This window comes from Leptosomus discolor, chromosome 8, assembly GCF_034619465.1.
Source record: "Leptosomus discolor isolate bLepDis1 chromosome 8, bLepDis1.hap2, whole genome shotgun sequence".
Lineage (NCBI taxonomy): Eukaryota > Metazoa > Chordata > Aves > Leptosomiformes > Leptosomidae > Leptosomus > Leptosomus discolor.
In genome coordinates, this window is record NC_141398.1 from 61,375,717 (window position 1) to 61,397,286 (window position 21,570).

Genomic DNA, 21,570 nt, shown 5'->3' on the forward strand with positions numbered 1-21,570 from the left:
CTTGGCCACTTCTTCACTCATCTGTCCATTCCACTGGAGGTTTGACAGCTGAAGTCTTGTGATTTTTGTCCTCTTGTGTACACTTAAGAGTTCTCTTTTCTATCGGTTTTCTTCATTCTGTTCCTGAAGGGAGCGTAGTCACGAGCACATGAGCTCCCCCTCATCTCAAGGGCATGTTGGGAACTCTGGTATCAGGACACACGTTGTCAGGAAACCGCCTTCCTTGCTGGTTCCTGACATTTTACTGCTGGCTGAGATCTTAGAGTGGTGCCTGTGCTTCCTCCCTTCCCTCTCAGCAGTTTTCCTTGCGAGGGAAAGTGTAATGAATTCATCTTCTGTACATTTGCAGAAACCGGATTTATGACAAAGGAAGAGCCGTTTCCATGCAGCTAAACTTACCGTAGGAACCGCAGCAAAATGACGTTTGGCTGTTGAGTTCAGTGGTCAGGCTGGGGCGTCAGCCTGGTGCCTTGGGTGCAGAAATGGCTGTAGGTGCATGCAAGGTTAGAGGTGATGTGAAATGATAACGCTGTCATGGCCATGAGGTGAGCTCCCGAAATCTCAGATTTGATAGAATTATATAGAGATTATTAAAACTAATGTAGCTCCTGATTTCATTTGGGTTCTGGTTTCTAACACTTAAGGCCTTTCACCACAGCTGTGAGCATTAGAAATGTTTTTTCAAACTGAAGGCTGAGCTTCTGACATTATTACGTGAGGCCACAAGCAGGAACTTTAAGGAAGCCACCAAGTAGCATAAGACAAAATGTCTCCAGCAAAACCTTGAGTTGTCAACACCAGGTTTGGGTCACCTGGTGGAAAAGCCGTGTTTGAAAACCAAGCTTAAGGCCTGAAACCGAACACTGAGCTGAGTTTGCAAAAGAAGTTGATTCTCTGAAGCAAAGCACATTCAGAGCCATTTGACGTTTTAGTTATAAACCCTTCTTTCAATTTGCTTTGAGATTAAACTTGGCCACAAGGTCACAGCCTAGGGGGAAATTTTGGAACAATTTTCAAAGCAGTTAATCTGGACATTTTTCAACTATTTAAATGCAAATACAAATGAATAAATAATTTATGCATTGCTTTAACGGAAAAATGTTTTAGTTTAAGAATACACAAATTGTCCCACAATTAGCATGGCTTGTCTACAGAGCAGCTGGCAGTTTGGAAAAGCAAGTTATAAACCTGGGAAAGGGGCCACTTAGCACTCTGTACCTTCTCCGTTGTGTTTACCTTCATATCTGTTGCTTTGACTGGGCTGTTGCAGAGTGAATGAAACTGTGACAGTACAATAATACGCACTTTAAAAAAAGATTATAGAACATATTACAAAGTTATTTAAAAAATCGTTATTGTACTGTAATAAAGTTAAGTTATATGTTTATGTAAGGCCTTAATTCCTGAAGAATTCCAAACGATGGAGCCAGATCTATCGGCAGGCTAACGTGACAAAATGACGTTAACGTTAAGAGACGTGTGTGTGCTTTCACCAGACGGGGCTTTGGCGAAGTGTGTGCGGCGTTACAACTCCGCGGCGATGCCCTACCCGTCTGCGGAGAGCTCCCCCCGGGCAGCGCCGGGAGCGGAGGGCATCCCCGTGCGAGAGCCGTGCGGGCACCGGGGGGCTGGGCAGGGCAGAGCCCACCTGCCGACCCCAGCGCCGCGGCGCGGGGCAGGCTGAGGGGTCGTGTCTCCTCACACACGCCTACTGTGACCTGGGATACACATCACACCTGCACGCGAGCCGCTGCCGGCCAGTTGTGCTTCCGGTAGCACAGCCTAAGGTGAAGGCAAAGCGCTCCACAGAACGTGCCTGGAAAGCAGACCCCCTCTCCCTGCGTGCCCGTGGGTACGAGGGCTCACTCGGTGACCCAGGACATACATGGAAATTGTTTTCAGAAGTTTGCAAAGCTGCATTAAATTGACAGAAGGTTGAACAAAAATGAAGATATTTTAGAAAAATTAGAAAAATGAGAATATTGTCTCTGTTTTGTTTAACAAGGTTTTCTCTTGAAATAGAACTTAAAAAAAAACCAAAACCCACAGTCTGAAATTAAAGGTTTTGTTTGCATCAAACAAAATATTCTTACCAAACCAAAATATGCATGTTTCATTTAATATGAAACGCTTCTTTCAGGCTCCAGTTTTTCTGCTCAGTCGTCAAACCAGAACTAAGCCATCTGTTTTCTGTTTTTTAAGCTCTTCTGCACCCCAGTGCGAAGAGCTTGTGCAAAGGCTCACAGGGGCCCGTGTGAGCCAGGGCTGGGGTGGTGCGTGTCACCTGCCTTTTGTCCAGCTGTGCCGTTCTCTGGGCACTGTCAGCTCTGGCTGGTTTCACTGCCCAATGCTGCAGCAGATTGGGCTCCTTTTCCTTTCGCTGTTGATGGCCCCAGTGAGGCCTCTGGTCCTTTCAGTTGCACGGCAGTGAATCCCTTAATCTCTTTAAGTAGCTCCCCTGTTCTCATCTCATCATGCTCGTTACCTCATGTAGCATCTCTATCCCAATCCTAATCTGGAGTTCAGAGTAAACAGGCTGTTGTGGGGTTTCTTTCTACTTTTATTCTACTTGGGTTTGTTGTATATTCAAGGCAACAGAAGAAGAAGCGATGTTGGTGACGCGTTGTAAGTTTGTGAGACCGTTTGTGTTCTTTGGGACTGACGAGCTGCGCAGGAGGACATCAGAGCACCGTGAGGTGCCTTATCCTGGCAAGGAGCACCGGCTCCTCCTGCCACGGGCTTCCCATGTAACCGGGGAAAGTCGCTTTCCCTCCTTGGTCTGCATTCCTCCTTGTCAGCCGAAGCGTCTGTGGCCCTAGAGGTCCTGTCACCTTGCCGAAAGCAGCAGTGCCTTGCAGCGGGCAGCGATGTGCTTTGTCGGACTGGGGACAGGGGCTCTTCTGGCAGAACCTGCTAGTCGTCCCCAGCCAAACCACAGTGCTGGCTCGGCAGCCAGGGCTTGTGCCGATAACCCGCAGCTGTCCTGGTGCACGGGAAGGGAAGCGTAGGCTAACCAGTTTAAAACAGCAGCGCCAGAATTCTAAGAATATTATTTAACTTTTGTGGGGGATGGGAAAACTTTTTTTCCATGCATTTTTATTGATTTTCAATACTGTACAAAACCCAGTCGTGTAAAGCAATAACACGGAAAAACATACAATCATTGAAGAACAATCACAGATCGAATGCCTGGTTCTGGAAATCAAACGCGCACCCAGCCCGCTCGCTCCAGCTCGGGCCCCGGTAGCTGTGCACACTGGGGGATAAAAACCAGATCTAAAATTCAATCGTTGGATGTCCTGCTGTGGCGCTGTGCTGGTGGCTTTCCTCCCTGAGGAGCCAACAGTGTCTCTTTCCCTTCGGCAGTCAGTCACTGTTTGTTGGTCTGTCCTCTTTCCAAGCCGTCAGAGTATGGTCGGGAAGCAGAGCAGGATGCGACCCAGAGGAGAACCCCCTGGCCAGAGGCAGCCGTCTGTGGGAGGACTCCAGCAAGCGGAGCAGCTTGTACGTGGCCATCCTGCTGTGCCTTGCCTGTACACAGAGGCTCCGTGTCCCTTCCACAGTCCCTCACAAAGCGGTCCCAGCACTCGATAAAATGACTTCATTTGCCGGTGGAGCGAGGCTGTGCACTGAAATCGATGGCGTTTCTGTGTCTGTGTGTCGGTTACACGGGGACACGGGTCCGGCCATGTGTACACCTACCGACGTAAGCGGTGGAGTGTAAAAAAACCAAACCAAAACAAAAACCCTCTAGGATTACTAAAGTATTATTGTCGTCTTGCCAATTACATAAAGCAGTTCGTAATTTGTTATGAATTAGCATAAATAGGAATCAACCTACAATTAAGAAAATAAGTTAAATTGCATTTTGTGAAGCATTATCCTGTCTCTTTGAACAGTTTGCTCTCATACTGCTAACCTGACAAACTCAGTAATTCACCACGTGCGATCAGGGTGAGTTACTGAGGTTTTACACTCGCCTGTACGTAGAGGTTACGATGGCGCTGGACACTGCGGACAGGCCAGTTTTAGGAGAGCTACGTGTCCCTCAAAAGCCGACCTGCTGGGTCTGTGTTTGATGCTGACGGTCACCAGACACATGGGAGTCACCACCCAAAACCGTTAGGAAAGTCATCAGCTTAACAGGCAGAATTTGGGATGGCGTTTTGGCCTTCCTCACGGCATCCCCAGCTCATGCGAGGAGCGATGTTCCAATGGCAACTGAAGGCAAGAAGGCGCAAGGAGCGCGGCTGGGTGTGCAGGGGGGAGCACCTGGGCATGGGGGGCCGAGGGGGTTGCTGGAGGACCCTCCCTGCCCCCGGCTGCTCCTTCGCATGGGGAGAAGATGGTTCCACCGGGAGCTGGCCCTGGACAGGAGCGGCTGCTGGACAGCAGAGCCCGTCGGGTACGGGGTATTAATGGAATCAATAATTTTTTCTCCATTTTCACCTCAGGTTTTCAGAATAACGGTACGTGTAGTCAGACCAGCGCAGCCTGCCCGCCCTGTGAATATTTGGTTTGACTGTAGCCTTCCAGAGACACGGAGCGGGGTGGGACGTGGGTGCAGCGTTCAGTTGTGCGCTCTGTTCTGGCTCATAACTCCGCGACACGTTTGCGGCACGGGGCGGGAGGGGATGTGCTCCCTGCCCCGTTCCTGCAGCGCCCTGCGCCAGGAGTTTCAGCATCTCTGAGAGAGCGGATTTTTCTAAATTTGCCGATTAGCCACGACGGATCAGGGAGTGCGGCGCCGATCCCTTGCCTTGCGGCTCTTTCACACATACAGGCATCCCTTAGGCCAAACCGCGTGGCCTCTGCACCCTCCAGCGCCTCCACGGGTGTTTCTGACAGAAAAGAAGAGTCCCCGAGCCCTCTCTTCTGAAACAAAAGCTTAATGAAAGGGTAGGCATGCCCCCATCTCGGCAGCAGCCGGCTGTAATTCTTGGCAGGGTGTGACATGCCCATCCTCCCGAATTAGCGCGGGGCACGAGGAATTTAGCACGGTGCTAATTGCGATCAGCCGAAAACAAGCAGCCTCAGTGTGTGGGCATGCAGCAGGACAAAACAAGAGCAGGCGCCTTTCAGAGCGGTGCCCCGCGGCGCTGCCCGGCAGCCCCGCACAAAGGCGGGCAGGGTGCTGCCCGCATTGCTGCCCTCGGCGGGCAGGCGTCTGGGCAACCGCGCCGCTGCGCCCCGGCTCTTCGCCGCGCGCTTTGCTGCCGCGCTGGCGAGAAGGTCTCCCGCCTGATTTAGCGGAGGTGCTGCCTTTGCACTGCCGATGCTGCAGATGCTCTTTATTCGCCGCGCAGCAGCTCGGCTGCTGCAAAATCAAGGAGCTGCTGAGGGAGAAAGCGTCTCAATCGCGAGGCGCAGGCAAGGCCGCGCAGAGGGACAAGCCTCCTTTCCAGCAGAGACCCCCTTCTGGAAAAAGGATAATTTTGCGGCGGGGGTCAGAGCCATCTCTCTCCTCCTGCCCCCCGCCGGCTGCCGGGGGCGAGCGGGGGCCACTGGCGGGGCGTGGGGAGGTGCCGCAGCCAGGCGCCCCAGAAGTCCAGCGGGGAGCGCGTCTTCCGCAACGCCTCGGTGCTGGAGGAGGTGCAGCCTCCACCTCCCCTCGCCTGCGCTTCAGAGCCGGGGGACGTGGCCTCTGCCCGCCGGGGTGGCCCGGGGAGCAGGGCAGCGAGCTGCTCCGGCCTCCGCACACCATGCCATCCGCAGGCTGGGGGAGAGCAACTTCGGCAACCCTCTCCCACCTGAGCCCGGCCCAGAACCATGAAAGGGATTTCCTTCAGTTTGCAATTGGATTTGGAGGATGATCCCCCAAGGTGGAGGGTGCTTGCTCCCCGTTTTCCCCAAACCAGGGGGATTTTTCCCATCCAGGGCAGGGCTTTCTTCTTTCATCTCATCTGTCGGAAGATGGAGTCATGTATTCTCCTGAAACTAACCTGGGAGCAGAAAAAGGACTCTTGTCTCGTCTCCAGTACCACTGCAAAGGCTGGGGGAATTTATCCGCAAAATGTCTGCCAAAGTCCAAGTAATTAATCCTGTTATATGGCCAAAATGAGAAGCTTTAGCTTTCTGTTCCTCTGCTTTTCCTCTAAGGATTCCCCAAGGATGGGGGATGATCTTCTATGTGCAACAAAAAAAAAAAAAAAAAAAAGCAGACACAGAAACATAGAACTTAACCTTTCCTGTCCTACTGGTCCAAATGGCACGGGTATCTAGTTGTTCCCCAAGCCAACCCATTTACTAAACAAATATCTGCCTTTAAAAGAAGGCAGATTTAAAATGCCTGGTTAAAAGCAGGATCCTCTTCAACCAGGGCACGTGCTTGTGGTTTATCTCCCAGTCACTGAACTCTGAGATTTTTCAGGAATTCTTCTCAGTTAGTTTTAAACTTGACTTTCCTGAAAAACTCTGTGTGTGAACTTCATTATCTGTGTGTCATTTCGCTATCTCCTCTTTCTGGGTTATTTATGAGTATGCTGAAGCAGCACAGAATTTCTGCTCCCCTCCCTTGCCAATGTTGTGTTTGTACCCTTTTTTCCCTATTTTTTTTTATCAGGAATTTGCAGGAAGATTAATCCTCCTTACTCCATGACAGTTTAGTTTCCTTAAGAACCTTTAAGTGAGGGATGTTCTAGAAAAGCTTTTAGAAAATCTGATTCCACTATATCAGTCCAAATCTCCCGTATTAGCAGGGCTGTTTCCTCCATCAGACAACTCAGATCTATACGTATAAACTCTTCCCTTGGCTTTGAGACTCCTCCCCAAGACACCGTGTTTACTCATCTCTGTTAATTCAGATCGGTCTGAGAGTTTTCTACTATGTTGCCTGTTCTGGAAGTCTGACTTGCTGGTCTGTAATTCCCACGATTGCTCCTAAAGCCTGTTGTAAAGGTGTCACCTTCCGATCCTCTGATACAAAGGAAGAAAGAAAGTTCAGCAATTTCATATTTGAGCTCTTTTAAAACTCTTGAGGGAGTACCGCCTGCCTCAGGTGATTTGTTGCTCTGGTGTATGAACCTTCCTGACCTCCTCCATAGTGAACAGCAGCGCAAAGAATTAATTTAATTTTGCTGCTGTGTCCTTATCTTTCTTAATTCCTCCCCTTATGCCTTGATCATCCATCAGCTGCACTAGGTGACTGACAGGCTTCCTGCTTTTGTGTTTGGAAAGTTTTTATTAGCTTTCATAACTCTAACAATTGTTCTTCGGGACCTGTTTTGCCTTGCCTTATCATGGTCTTTGCATTGAGCTTGCTAGATTTATGTCCTTTTCCATTTTCATTGTTTGGTAACAACTTCCATTTTTCTGAAAGTATCTTTTTTTATTTCAGATAGCTTCCTTTTTCTGTTGTTTATGTTTAAACCAAGCTTTGAGTCCGTGCCATCTGGGCCTTTCACCTGTTGTGTCTCACAGATGTTCGTGTCCCTGGTTGTGTCACTGTGCTCCACTCACGTTCGGGCCGAAGCTGCCTAGGTCGGGGCAAGACAGAGGCATCGCCGTCGTCACGGCTCTGCCCCGGGACAATATAACCATGAGCTGGCCAGGACTTCCCTCCCAAGCCCGTGCTAGAGTTCTGCGTGCTTTTCTCCCTGTCAGATGCCATCCAAGCCCGAGGCTGATAGTCAAGTGGTCAAACAAGACTCTTGCCAAGAAAGAAAAGGGTGAAGTGCATTCAAGTGTAGAAGAAGGTAGACAGAGGGTATCAAAGTGGGGAGAGGCAAACGGTATTTCACTAGGCTTCTGTAATTGCTATTCATAAATTCCTGACTGCTGCAGAGGTGTGACTGCAACAAGAACCGCCATCAAAATGGGAGAGTTCTCGTCCTGGAGACCCCCTGACCCCGGCTGCACCACACCTCCTGTTCAGTCACCCCTCCGAAAGCCAAGCTGTGCACCGACAGCGAGGCTTTTCTTTGGGAAGCAGAAGGGTTCTCATGAATCCGACTGTTTCTCCTAAGTCGTCATTGTGTTTGTTTTCCTTCCTTATGCTTCTACTCCCCTGCTTGTTACGTGAGAAGCAGTACTGAGCTGCAATGGCTGAAACTGAAAAATAAGACCACAGGATTTCTGTCTGCTGGTGGACGAGTCAGGGTCCAGGGTACAGATAAAACTTGTAGGTTTTCTGTTGACAAGGCCACCTAAGTGTAGCTGCTGCAGTCTTTTCTGTGTTAAGCCGGGAAGCTGGAAAGTGCCCTGGGACGTGCAGCTGCTGTTTTGTAGAAGGCAAACGTACGTGTCGTACAGAGATGCTACAGGTCAGCTCTCAGTTGGAGGAGAGGTAGAATGGTTGGGAACGTTGGCTGAGTTGGAGCTGATCACAGATAAAAAACATTAACAACTCCGTGCTGTAAACAGACTTCTGGTTCTTTTGGTGCATTATTCTAGGATTCCTCGGGATTATTTACATGCTGCTTGTTCTTTCATTTGCAGGCATTCATCTGGAGAGCTCGTACCAACTTCTTCCGGTCTGAATAGGAACCTTCTCCCCTGCTCCACTCGTTGACGCCGAATCTTGTGACATCAACTCCACATTTCCATACTGAGGTAGGGAGATCTTCTATGGCCTAATTTTCTCAATTTAGAGTTCTTTGTGTCGTTCAGCCTGTGCCATTCTGGTGAGCAGCAGTGGCTGCTTGCTCTTTCTTCTGATGGCTCGATGGGTTTTTCACAAATGCCTTCTGCATGAAGCATTTCTTGGCACCTGACTTGCTGGTCAGGGATGTTGGCTCATCTTATTTTCAGTGCAGTAAGACGAATGAAAAGGTGGGTTTTGAACCAGGCCTTCCATAGATGATGGTTTTTTCCTGGATGTCTTCAACCTTGCCAGGCTATAGTTCTGTGTGGGCTGGTGAGGGACCCTCAGGGCTCTGTTAGTTATTTATGTTGACCCTAACTGTTAGTTTCTGTTGTTAAAGAACGGCCCAAATGATTAGTGCCCTTGGCTTAATCTTCTTAGCAGGAAAACTTGAATTGCTGATATAGTCAAACAGGCTTAAGGAAAGATGAGAAAATAATGAGACTCCTGACCTGTCTCATTTTGCATGTGAATTGTTGAAAGTAAATCGTATTCGGATGGGCTGTTCCAATTCTTACAAATTCAGTTTCCCAAAACTACAGTAAATGATGCACTGACAAAAAAAACATCTTCCTGCACGTGGGAAAATCTATCCCTTCTCTTCCTACTGGTCTCTCCACCATTAGATGTGGCACTGAAGAAGTACGTATTGTCCAAAGGTGGTAATTTCATTCAGAATTATTTTTTATGTAACTAGAATTCACTGAGTCACAGTGAAGTACCTAGTCTTAATATATCTGTATATCTGGGGTCACTTTGAAGTCATTCATAATATCTGGGATGCTCTGTAATATGCAAGTAACCTTGTGGAATAGCAATAGCAATAGAAAGATAAATGGTAGGCTTCAGAAAATACTCATCAGTATCCTCTGTCTAGATGAAAAACCGAGGAGTGTGAGTTTGGAGTTGGATTTTTTCCTGTATTTCCTTTTTGGGCTTTTTTAGTCCTAATGGAAGCCTTCTCTCTTGCTTTCTTCATACGTTTTTATCTGAAGTATTTTGTTTACAACATGAGCACACACTTCAATTTCTTGAGAATCATCAGACTTATAAATTAAATGGAAACCTTGGGAAATTCTGTGATGGGCAAAGACATTCATTCTCTTTGCACTCTTAATATCTCAGAGGATCCTGAGTAAAGCATCTACTTTTTCCCATTTAGTCAGGCAGCTTTTCAGGCCTCGGTATCCTTTGTGTGGGGAGTGCATGATGCTCTTCAGCTGTTGTAAACTGAATCCAAAGATTTGGGTGAGGAATATTAACACTGAAGTCCCACCTTCCCTGAGGTCAATGTTCTTGACTTTGACCCGAGAATGAGAGGGAAGGATGGGTAGAATGCAGAAAGAATGGAAAAGCAAGCAGAAGGTCAGCGAGGTGGAAGAGAAGGGAAGATAAAGGAGGCTGAAATGGTGAAATTTTGAACCATTTTGGAGAGATAACACGTGTGGATGGTTGTGACTTTTTCACACTATTATGTCTTGGCTGATTTTGTTGCATTGTAAATTGAAAGTATTCTTTAAAAACATCCAGCATCTGCAAACGGAATCCTTTTAGGGACCAATCTGTTTACTGATTTCATTAGTGGCTGTGGCAGAAAATGCCATACCACGCTGAGGGAATCCCCCGACCCCACAGCTGCATCAGGTTGGCTGCAGAGTGGGGGGATTGGACTGTGAGAAAGTGAAACAAAACCAAAACGAATAAAAAGGGGTATGTGGGTGAAACAGAATAAAGATGGCCCATGAACGCATTGGGTAACTTTGTGGATGGTTGGCTCCAGCATCTTAGTTAATCCAAACTGCAGGTTTAGTTCTCCTGAAGAGACAAGTACACATGGTGAGGAGCGAGACGGACGGGACTAGTAGGGAAATACTTCACACGGGTGGAAATAAGGTAGAAGCCCGTTTGGTTTATAGGTGCGCACAAACAGCACTGAGCAGGCAGGTAGCTGTGCCCGTGTGTTTACTGGTAATCACAGTATTGTTGTATTTAATTTATTTGTAGAACAAATGTGTAGAAATTATATAGTTGCTAGAATCCAGGGTACGTACCCGTTTTCACTGTATCTACTGGTTTTTAGCTTTCTCTTAATTGTTAGAAACTTTCCTTTTCGAGCTGTGACTTTCCTCCTGAGATGAGTTGTCAGTTTAAGCAAAACTGCGCTGTATTTCAGGCTAACAACGCGGCAGTACAAGTTTCTGTTACTGAGAATTACGTCTGAGCTACATAAGCACTGAACAGTCAGACTAGGTTTTGGCAAGGAGAAAGCCTGGTTCTAAATGTCCGTGTGAAAACTGGCTTTTGTTTAGCAGAATTGTAACTTTTTAAAATTGTACAGCTGGTACCAGCAGGTACGGTTTTATTTTACCAAAGGGCAACATGCTGTGAGGCTCACTTGCCTCCAGGAGACCCAAATCCTTAACCAGCTGCAGGAAGGAGAATCAACAACCGTAGCTCTGTGCGGACCAAGCAGTGTCAGCAGGCTACGGCTCCGTTACCTGCCCTTGTAAAGAGGAACAGTCTGCTCCTTGCTGGCCTCGGTTTTCCCTTTGCATCTAGAACAGACCTGGTTATTAAACTGAAGGCTTTGATTTCAGCCGGGCGTGGTGAGGAAAATGCCATTGTTCATGTTGCTGCTACAGTTGTCATAGATTTCATTATAGGATATTATTATAATTACCCGTGTGTTGGCTAATTGCTCTTCTGTAAGTGAGGAGAAAGTGGAGAACGTAGGACCAACATGTCTTTCAGAGTACAAGGGGACATTTGTTAGCAACGCCCAGACCTCTCATTTTCACAGTCACACCCTTTCCTATTGCTGGGATTTCTTTTTAACACCTTCCGCCGGAACAAGCAAGGAGTAAAGCAGCCCGGCCTCAGAGGTTCCGGGTCAGAGGAAAAGCTTGGCAGGAGCGTTTGTTTTCCAGTTGCTGTCAGAGCCTGCTCTCTGAATCCTCTGTGTCGCTGCCGTGGCACCGGCCCTGCTGCGCTGGAGGCACTTGTTGTGGACGCACCCGGGGACCCCCCCAGGGACCCGGCGTCCCTCCCGCCCCAGAAGTTGATGCCTCCACAGCAGAGGGCAAATACCGTTGGCACTGCAGCCCCCTCCGTGAGGGAGACAGGTTTATTTTGCAGTCAGGCAGGGGAGCACACGCTCCCAATTGCAGGTTTTACTGACAGCAAGGCAAGGCTGGAAAACCCTTATTTGTTTCTGGGGTTGGCAAGTACTGCCTAAAGTTTGTTCTGCTCATCGAGCAGGTAAGAAACATCCTTAATTGCTGATGAACATCTCAAATAAGAGATTCACCTCCCCCAAAGCCATAGCCTTTCTGTTTGCTAAGAGCTTTCCAGGTTTGTTCTTCAGTTTCACTGTGTCTTTTTCTTCTGGCATACGAATATCATGTATTTTGGGCAACTTTCCTCTATTTTATTGCAATACTGAAAAAAAGAGTGGGAATGTATTTGTAGCTCATCACCTGGGTGATATGCTGGCATATGACAGACAGTTCTCATGTCATTTCCCAAAATACTTTTTTTTTTTTTTTTTTAAACTGGCACATGGCTCTTTCAGTAACTACTTTGAAAATATGGTTTTATTTCAGTGACTCCAAAACTCTCTGGTCCCACATCATACATAGTCCGGCTGTGGTCAGTAGGGATCCCTCAGAAGCAGGAAACATTTCACCACTATTTGCAGTGTTTACGATTAAAAGTTTAACGGTAAGGACTGGTTGCAGTCTAGGATCAATTTTGAAGATTCTTAATGGTTTCAGTTTGTTTATCTAATTGTGAAGGTAGATTAAACGATCCTGAGTAAGATTATCTGGCACATCCTTACCATGTATGTCTCGGAGAGGTTTGCTGGAGCATCAGCTGGTTCGCCTGTTGTTTCCCTTGCTGGAAGATGTGGACTTAATGGCAGGTGCTGAAATGCATAAGAGATTTTTTTCCAATTTCTTCAACAGATAGAATCTTTAGGTTGTCTATCTTTAAAACATTTCAGCTATAGGTTCTTAGCTGGTGTAAATAAGCTGGAATTAGTGGAGATACCTCACTGAACACACACAGAGCCTTTGCCCGTGTCGCCCAGCCTGCAGTCAGAGCAGAGGACGAAGTGACACAGGGGGCTGAAACACGCTTTCCTTTTTCCCTGCTCCCATTCCTGCTTCCCAGGACTCTCAGAGCTCAGAAAATCCCGGTGGCAGTGGCACGTGTTCAGGGATGCTGAGTCCGGGCTCCTGCACTCCGAGCTGAGCAGCAGGGAGGGTGTCCCCGGGCTGTGCAGGCAGGCGCCGTCCCTGGCTTTGACCTCGTGGACTTGCACACCCAAAGTACACATACTCCTCCTCTCTGCATTCCTATTTGCCTAAAAATCCTGTTGACAAATATGTTAGCTATGCCCCTGTGATATTTAAAGCCCCCACACACCAATAAAAATAGAAATCATACAACATACAATACAACAGATTTCAAATACAACAGATTTCAAATTTTCCCTTATTTGATAGAACCTGATAAAAAGGCCATGCTTGGATTAAATGTTTTTATTCTCCACAACCATATGACAGTTTAGGGGACATTAACATTTGTGAAATGATTTGTTTAAGGAAGCAGAAGACACCTGACAGCCGCTGCACCAGGTCTCGCGTCCCCACTGCGGCCGGGCACGAGGCAGCGCCTCGGCCCCGGCGTCACCTGCAGCAGCGGCTCAGCGTGCCCTCCCGACGGGGGCTGCGGGACCAGAACTGGAGGGGCGACGTGAACCAGCTCAAACGGCTTTAAAAGTTTACGTTTACAGGCATGGAAACGTCTTTCTAATTAGAGCCCGTCTAGTAGCAGTAGTAGCGATTACGATATTAACAGCAGCCAGGGCAGGGACGACGGAGACTTCTCTTTATGGCCAGGCGCTGGCATTTCTTTGAGGCTCTGTAAAGACAATGCCACGCCGAGCTTACGCAGACCTCTGGCTTTGTAGGAACTGTCTCCTTGGAGCCTTGGCACGGGAAAGGACACGCATGTGTCCAGGCATTTTCCAGGCTGCAGGGTTTTCTTCTCTTCTGGTCCCAGCGCTGTAAGACCCCTCCTCTCAGCCTGAGCACCGTTTAAATAGATCATTTGTTCTCATTATAGGTTTTTGCATCTCTGCCTTTCATTCGTGTTAATGAATTTCTAGGGTCTGATTGGAAAACAAAAGCTAAATACAAACATAAAAAGCGACCTGACAAAGGACACGGTTAAGCGTCTGGCAGGCTCTGCCGCACCGGCTGGAGCGAGGAGATGGCCATTTGCTGATTGCCGGGCTCTGACACGACTTGGTTAGTATGCTAATCTGGTTCTGCATTTAACATTCAGCTCAGGTCTGAGCAGGCTCGGCAGAGCCCCGGCGCAGGGGCAGGGGTGTCTGCCTGGCAGCAGGGTCCGCGCTGCATCCACGGCAGACGTACCCCAACACCGTCCTGCTCCTGCCATGCGCTCGCTCCCCCTCTGGCGCACCCCCTCTCCCCTCCCGCCCCCCCTGGTGCACGCACACATACATACCATCCGAAAAGCTTTCTGCAAGTGCTGAAAAACATGAAATGGGGAAAAGCCATGTATGATTGGCTCGTTTCTCTGCCTCCGCGTCCCCAAAGATTCCCACTTTAATCGACCATGTGTTCCTGCTGCTGGAGAAGCCCAGTGTAACGTGCCAAAATTCAGCAACAATGAAGTAAGACGGAGTTTAACATCCAAAACAAAGAGATGGCATTTTTGCAGCTCACTTACAACATAGCAGTCACAAGATGGTTTAAGTTTCCCTCTTTCCTCTCTCCCCACCCAACCTCAGCCCAAGAGAAAGCCAACATTTATTAAAATCCGTTTGTTCAGGACAGCGATCGGATGCCCAGGTGGGAAGGAAAGGTTGCTCCTGGTATTCCCGATGTCAGTCGCCTTTCCTGTGTGCTTGGAGGCAGCGAGCCGGAGTAAGGGGGTCTGATTTCCAGAATTAGGAAGGAATCGATTCCAGAGCCAGTTCCCATGGCCAGGTCCATCAGGTCCTGCAGGACAGGAGAAGTTAATTCCTCAAGCTTGCTTTTCTTTGTTTTCGTACCATCGCAGCAGTTCTGGAGAGGTGTGTGGAGAATCGTCAGCTTCTGCTTGCATTCAGAGGATTTCGGAAGTTGCATTTTCAGAGACCAAGTCAGATGTGGGCAAAACGAGTCTCCATCTGACACACAAGCAGACAAAGCTCTTTAACCTCTGAATTATAGCACAGCTCCATAGTTCTCTCTTCTGTTGTTTCATGCTCCAAGCAAACTGCTCCTTGCAGTTCTCCCTCCTGGTGCCAGGCACGTATTCCAGCTGCAGCTCGGCAGCGCGGGGAAATTCCTTCCAAGTCCCCGGCAGAACAGTCGGCGCTTTCTCCGGAGCTGCAGGCTTGATTGTCCTTGATTATTTTATTTCTTTGGCTCTGATCCAAGATGTTCCCTGTCATCATTTCAGTGTCTTTTCTCATAATCCCTTTTCTAAACATCATCAACAATTAACTGATTCTCTCATATCTACAAACACATGCACACACACGCAGGCGCGCATGCACACACACTCCACTGAGTCTCATCAGTGTCTTTTTTGCCTTTAAGTATAAGAAATTACAGCTTCTCATTAGCTGAAGAGCATGTTTTGAAAGGCTTTGTGTTTACTCACTTTGCAAGTGATGCTGGCGCTTTTAATTATTCTCCTTTTGCATATCATAAGCGAGCAGCGAGCTGCTCCAGCCAGCCCGGGCGACGCGTATTCCCAGGAAGGCAGGAGGAAGGGATCGCGTTTTACCTCACTGCTGCTGCTTTCTTCCCTTTCTGTCAGCCAGCCAAGGAATCCCCCCAAAGCTCTTACGTAGCAGATACCAAAACCGTGAGTCACTTTTTGCTCCCGAAGCAGTAAGTCCACCGCATCTGTGTGCAGAACGGCGAGTGCGAGGCTGGGAATCTCTCCAGGCTGCCGGCGTGCCCCGGCACCAGTTCTCCAGCGGTGACTTTGTTTTTCCTGCTCTTGCTTTCTCTCCTCAGCTCCCTCGTCTCTTCATTCCTTTTCACGCCGTTCCCATTTTCTTCCTTCCTTCCTCTCCATCCGTCTCCGTTGCTGGCAGCGGCAAACCCAGCAAGATCTGGGTCCCTCTTGCCTTCTGTGGATTTTTTTTTTCTTTTTTTTTTCCCCCCGTAACTGCGGCAGCCTTTGGCTGCTCACTCTGCCAGGTTGGATCACCAAAGACACACGACTCGCTCACAATGAATAATCAATACAGATATTGATCTGCGGAAAATGTTTGTAAATTCCTGAAAGGGGAACCGGGAACAGCGGGACAGGGAGGCTTGTGGGGGACGACAGGGTGCTTCGGGCAGTGGCTGCAGGCAGCGCCTGGCCAGAGCCCGCGTCCTGCCGCCTCCGAGGTGACGGGTGCTGGAATGTGCGCGCGGGCGGCAGCGGGTGTGCGCGGGGGCTTCTGTATTTTCATTTCTCTACAGCTGCTTCCCCCGAAGAATCGGGAGGCGAGCAGCTGAGAGGCCCCGTCGGTGCCATGCCTTGGCTGCGGTCCAGCACTGTTTTGTTTCCATCATCACACGCCACTTTTAAATTTGCATAAATACAAGGGTTATTTTCCTGTGCGCCTCCAAAAAGATTTAAGAAGGTGGAAGAGTGTTTCTGTAAGGAGGGATTACTGGTTTTAGTCATCATTTTCAGGATTTACTTTCAGATCCATGTATTTGCAAGAAAGGGAGGCAGAGAGGAAAATAAAGGGCAATAAGAAGGACTTGGAGAAGACAGAAAAGCTGTTTGAATGTGGAAGAGCCTTGGACTGCAGGAAAAAAACCCTGTTCTCCAACGGGGACGTGCGCGTGCCCGGTTTGTGCACGTGCAGGTGCAGAGTCAGGTCAGACCCCTCTGGCCAGGGCTCTTCCCATCTCCCTGTGAGCAGGTCCACCTTGGCCAGGAGGTGGGGATGATCCAGAGCTTGAAGCTGCTGTAGCGGTTGGAGTCGGAGCCATCTCCAGAGCACCCCGACCCCCTCCTCGGGAGCCACCTCCTGCTGCGCGCCCACCATCTGATGGTCTGTGTGGTGGTGGAGCACGTAGCAGGTGACACTCGCCCTGTTTGCTCCTGGCGTAGCCAACCCTACTCCTACTGCAGGAGCGTCCCTTCTCTCTGGTTTTCTGTCTTTCTGGGGAAAGGCACGTACCGAAGGTATCGAGAGACACGGTACTGGGATCATGGAGTATTCAGCCCACTTTCTGGTGCTTGAGGTCAGCAACGGAGACCCTAAGGACTGCTGAAGGGCCATGGGGGTGTCTGCTACACAGGCCAAGCCAGGCGGCCATTGCGGTGCCACCACCGTAGCCTGGCCCGGGGCTGCCCGTGGTGCTGCCTGCCACAGTGGCCGGTCGGGATGCTCACGGCTTCTCTGACAGCTTCTGCCCACAGACAGCCTGCCGGGGCCGTGCGGGCTCTTCACCAGCCTCCCACCGCTCGCGGGCCCACCTGCACGCCCCCTCCACGCACCGCTGCGCCCCTCTGCCCGAGGTCGGCGGTGAAACCTTCCTCGGCCAACGGCGGTCCTCCCTTGCCCTGCCCGCGTGGCCACCCTGCGCCGCGGCAGCCGCGGGCACCCCGCGATAGCCATCTGGGGCGAGGCTCCAGCAGGGATGCAATTCCTGCGCCTCCTCCCCGAGCGCAGCTGCCGGCTTTATCAGCCCGCGCCAGCAGCGGGGAGGCTGGGCGCGTTCATTCTCTCTCCAGCTCCTGATTAGCTCTCGCAATCCAATTAGCAGAGGCATTTATATCACAAGGGGCTGAGGTGCCCCTGCTCATCGCGGCAGCTCAGAGCCAGTCATAAATTCTACCGACACGACATCTTTCCTGTGACATGGATTAATTACAGCTCTGGGCCCCCAAGAGCGGGTTTGCAAACGAAGGTGCCCATGAAATAGGAACGTAGAGGAGGCAAAGCAGAGCGAGTTTCCCGTCCGTGAGGATGAGGGGGTGATGCGCTGGGTGGCCCAGGGCTGGGGCACCTGTGGGCTGCGCGGCGAGGGGCCGGGAGGCAGGTAGTAGCCGAGCGTGTGCTTTGTTAGCAGAGGGAAGCAAACGGAGGTTGGCCGGGGGATGATATGAGTCCTATACCCATGGCCGTAATGAGAAATTCTTCATAACCTTTCTTTGTATGCTCTGCTGCAGTGCAGATGCTAAAAGTGAAGCTAGAAGAGCCTTAATAAAATTACATTTTTCCACTTGAGATGTTGCAGGCGCTAGCCAGTGGCATAGCTTCGAGAGGCGAGCGAGGCGCTGGACCGGCGGGAGGATTCGGCGCCGCAGAGATCAGTGCTTGCTCTCAGGGACACGGCCGCCTCCTCTCTGCTGTTCCCAGAAGCTCCTCCACATACAATCCACCTTCTCCTGATACTTCTGCTCCAGAAATAGTTGTTTTCTGGTGCCCTAGTGTCAGCTCTGCGCTCCTGGGGCGGTACCCTCAGTGTCAGTCCCCTCAGGCTGTGGTGTCGGCCCCACTGGAGGTGGTGTTTTCTGCGTCGGTGCAAGGGCAGGTTGTGGGACAACATCCAGGAGAGTGACGGGATGAGGGGCAATTTGTGTCCTCACATGCCTGCGTACCGTTATGTGGTTCTGTAGCTCCGTATTTCTCCTTCGCTCTCCGGTGCCCATCCGTTCGTTTCGCCGGCCCCTGGCTGTGCATGTGTGCGTCAGCTCCTCACCCAACTAGCCGAGCACTGACCCCCCGGTTATCCCTGCTTAGCTCTTGGTTTGGGTGTGTATCTGCCACAGGCTGCTGAGATGGGACACTGCACAAGTGTTTGATCTGTTGTTTTTTCCCAATCATACGCCAATTTAACGATTCATCTAAGTTATCTATCCATCAATCAGTTTTTAATTTATGTATCAGTCAGTGGTTTTGTTGTTAAGTTTCCGTGCATTTATACTCTTGCCTGTTATTGAAATATAATTACTTAAGAAGTCCAGAAACCTACCTTTTAAATGCAGGGGTAGATTGGAATTTTAAAGACATGAGGATGCATATTACATTTAGTAGCATGTCAGCTCCATTTGATCTATTTACTCTGGTCTGCTGACAGATCTTCTGTGTAAGCAAATGTGGTTCCTGCTGATAAAAGGGGTTTGGTTTGGGGTTTGGTTGGTTTGTTTTTAACTAGGTGAAGGTAGCTGTAGCCAAAAGACCGCTCTGTCTGTGAAACGGTTGGAAATATTGTCTAAGCTTTCAAAACACTAATAATTCTTTCTACTTTTGTATAATAACAAATCTTGCATTTACTGGCCGGTACATTATTGTTTGCAGTCAGGCAAAAGAACTTGTTCCCCAGCTGGTACCTCCACGTGCCGGTGGCTGCAACCTGCAGCTGGGCAAATTCCGACTGGAGACGAGCTGTGTGTTGGTAAGGGACAGGTAACTGGCCAATTTACCGACCGATCGCGCAGATTCCTGTTCAGCTGAAGTCTTTACATTAGAATTTATGCTTTTTTATATATATATTTTTTATATTTAAAAAGCTGGAACAGCAGCTTCGTATGTAAATTTGGGGATGAAATCGTTAGACTGTGAGAGCACAGCATTCCCTCTGACCTCAAAATCAGCAAGTCTGTAGATCCCAAACAGAGCTGGAGTTGGTCCTAGTTCAGATTTCCTTGGCTTTTGTCATTTTTGAGTCACATGCCCGACGTGTCATCACTTTGGGAAGATTGCTGTTGCGACATGTTTATTTTCCGAAGTGCAGCCAAGAATTTTCATTCATTACTGTGTAATTTGACTTCTAATATGACTTCCCTCCGCATTTTAGTGGACCATAAAATTACGCTGGTACAATTCCTCTCTAACGAAACTCTGACATGGTCTTCCTTCCCGGTCAGAGTAAAATGACAAAATTACCTTCTTCATAGTTGTTTTCTTGATTAAAACTGGCTGAAAAAGTTTCAGCATATCTTCTTTCTTCTTGCCCCTGTAAAAATGTCGTTTAAACAAAACCAATAAAACACATCCATATAAACACTTTTTGGATTTTTTTCCAGATCTACTTGAAGCAAATCAAGTGCTGTGTTTCGTCTCTTTGTGTTGTCTGTTTTAAGATTTTTGTTTCAAGTTTACTTTTTTGTTCAAAGTTTTCACATAATTTGTCACATTGCCCTCTATGTTCTTTGACTGACTAAACGAGCAGTTTACCCGCAAGTGTTGAAAAGAGCGAAGTGCGTTGCAGCACTGTTTAACAAAAAGCACTTTGATGCTTTTTTAATGGAAAGAGAAGGTTTAAAAACAATATATGAGTGATATCAAAGTAGAACTTGTGGAAATTCTGTTTAAAAAAAAATTGAATTTGTTTTGGCCTGATTTGAGATCAAAGAAAATCGCAAGTGTTCTGTGAATTGAGAATTCTCTGTTTGGGCCAGTTTCACCTCCGGCGTCCCCCGTTGAGTGAGACCCTTTCCGCAGCGCCGCCGTGGGTGCCGGGCGGGCGGGAGCCAGCCTTCTGCATGGAACAGCGCCCCGGGGCAGCCGGCAGCTCTTACCGAGCCACTTTATGACTTTTTGGGATGCGTTTCCTGAATGCCCTGAGATACGCACGTGACTGAAACGAAGCAGGGAAACTACTCGGTTTTAAGAGTTAAGATTTTGAGGTTTTATGCAATGAAGTTGAAAACTTTCATCCTGTTTCTGCTCCGTCAGGTGCCTTAGTCACCTGGAGCTAATTCCTCGACTGGCTGAGGACTTCCATCGGTAGAGCACGATGCTGTCCAGTGAGTACCGAGAACTGATGAGTCAGCAGTGACCAAGGTGCTGCAGGTAGGCGCGTGCTGTGAGGTCTGTCACTGCCTCCATGCACAGAGTATGAAGCGGGAAAGAACTTATTTAAACATAAAGCTTTTTAATTGTTTTTCCCCCCTCAGGAACAGGTCTTTTAAATTGCGATACAGTGATTATTTTAGGCCAGAGCTGGTAGTGGCGTGGCTTAGGATAGTTCTTTAGAACTCGTCCAGGTGCGGAGCATCTCCCCCCTATAACAGGATAATTTGTGGCGTGGCTGCCGTGCAAGGGGAAGAGGCAAATGCAAGCGTGGGGTCAGAGACAAGCCCACCTCACTTCTGCTGCTCCCTGCCCCACGTCTCCATGGTCCTCACCGGTGTCGCGTTCATTTTGTATCCTTCTCTTGAGAAACTTCATTCTCTCAGCCTCAAAAGACGAAACTTGGCTAATTTCTGTCCTGTTTCATGTCATTCCTGTATCAGCCTCCCACTGCTGTTTTCTGAAATTCAGTCCAGAAAAGTGCTCTACAGGCTTGGGGTTGTCGGCACCCATCTGGCGTGAAGATGTACCTTGAGAGCCTCGGTTTGTCTCCAGCGCCTGAGGGAGGTGGTGCTTGACCTACATCTCAATTTGCCATCGCGTTGCTTAGTCAGTACAGGAAGTGTTCTCTTTCTTGATGGGCGACTTTATTCTTTTGTAAAATTGTCCTGCGTGAATTCTTCCTGAAAAATACAGTTTAGAGGGAGTATTGTCAAAAATTCTGTCTCTCTCTATACTTTATTATCCCCTCATTTTTTTTGTCATTTAACTCCAATTATGGGATGCTAAGTGCTTTTGGAAATTTCATTGTTAATATCTTCTTACAGTGCTATTAACGTAAATCAACGTTAATAGTGTCCCAGCAAGTATAAAAGCAATCAAAAATTCAGTACTCACGAATCATTCTGTAATTTCAGCATAAAATGTTAATAGAAATAAAATCCAATACCATAAAATATCAGCAAATTCAACTTTAAATACATGTGATGAATGACTTCACCATTCTGCAGCATCCCGTGGACTTCTGCAATGTGAAACCTTTTACTGGCGAAGGTCTAACACACACCTCTCCCTCCTCCCTCGCCTTCCCAGCACAAGGCGTGCATGGGATCTTACTTTTCCAGAAATTAAAGATCCACTGTCACTGACA

General features: G+C 48.7%; 1 long non-coding RNA gene across 1 annotated transcript; it reads right to left on the minus strand.

Annotated features, from left to right (window-relative positions):
* Positions 1-13,110: 13,110 nt before the first annotated feature.
* On the minus strand, positions 13,111-15,836 carry LOC147415053 (uncharacterized). Its single transcript, XR_015183735.1, has 2 exons — positions 14,120-15,836; positions 13,111-13,672 (listed from the first exon to the last, which is right to left on the minus strand). It is a non-coding gene; the product is annotated as an uncharacterized LOC147415053 (long non-coding RNA).
* Positions 15,837-21,570: the final 5,734 nt, after the last annotated feature.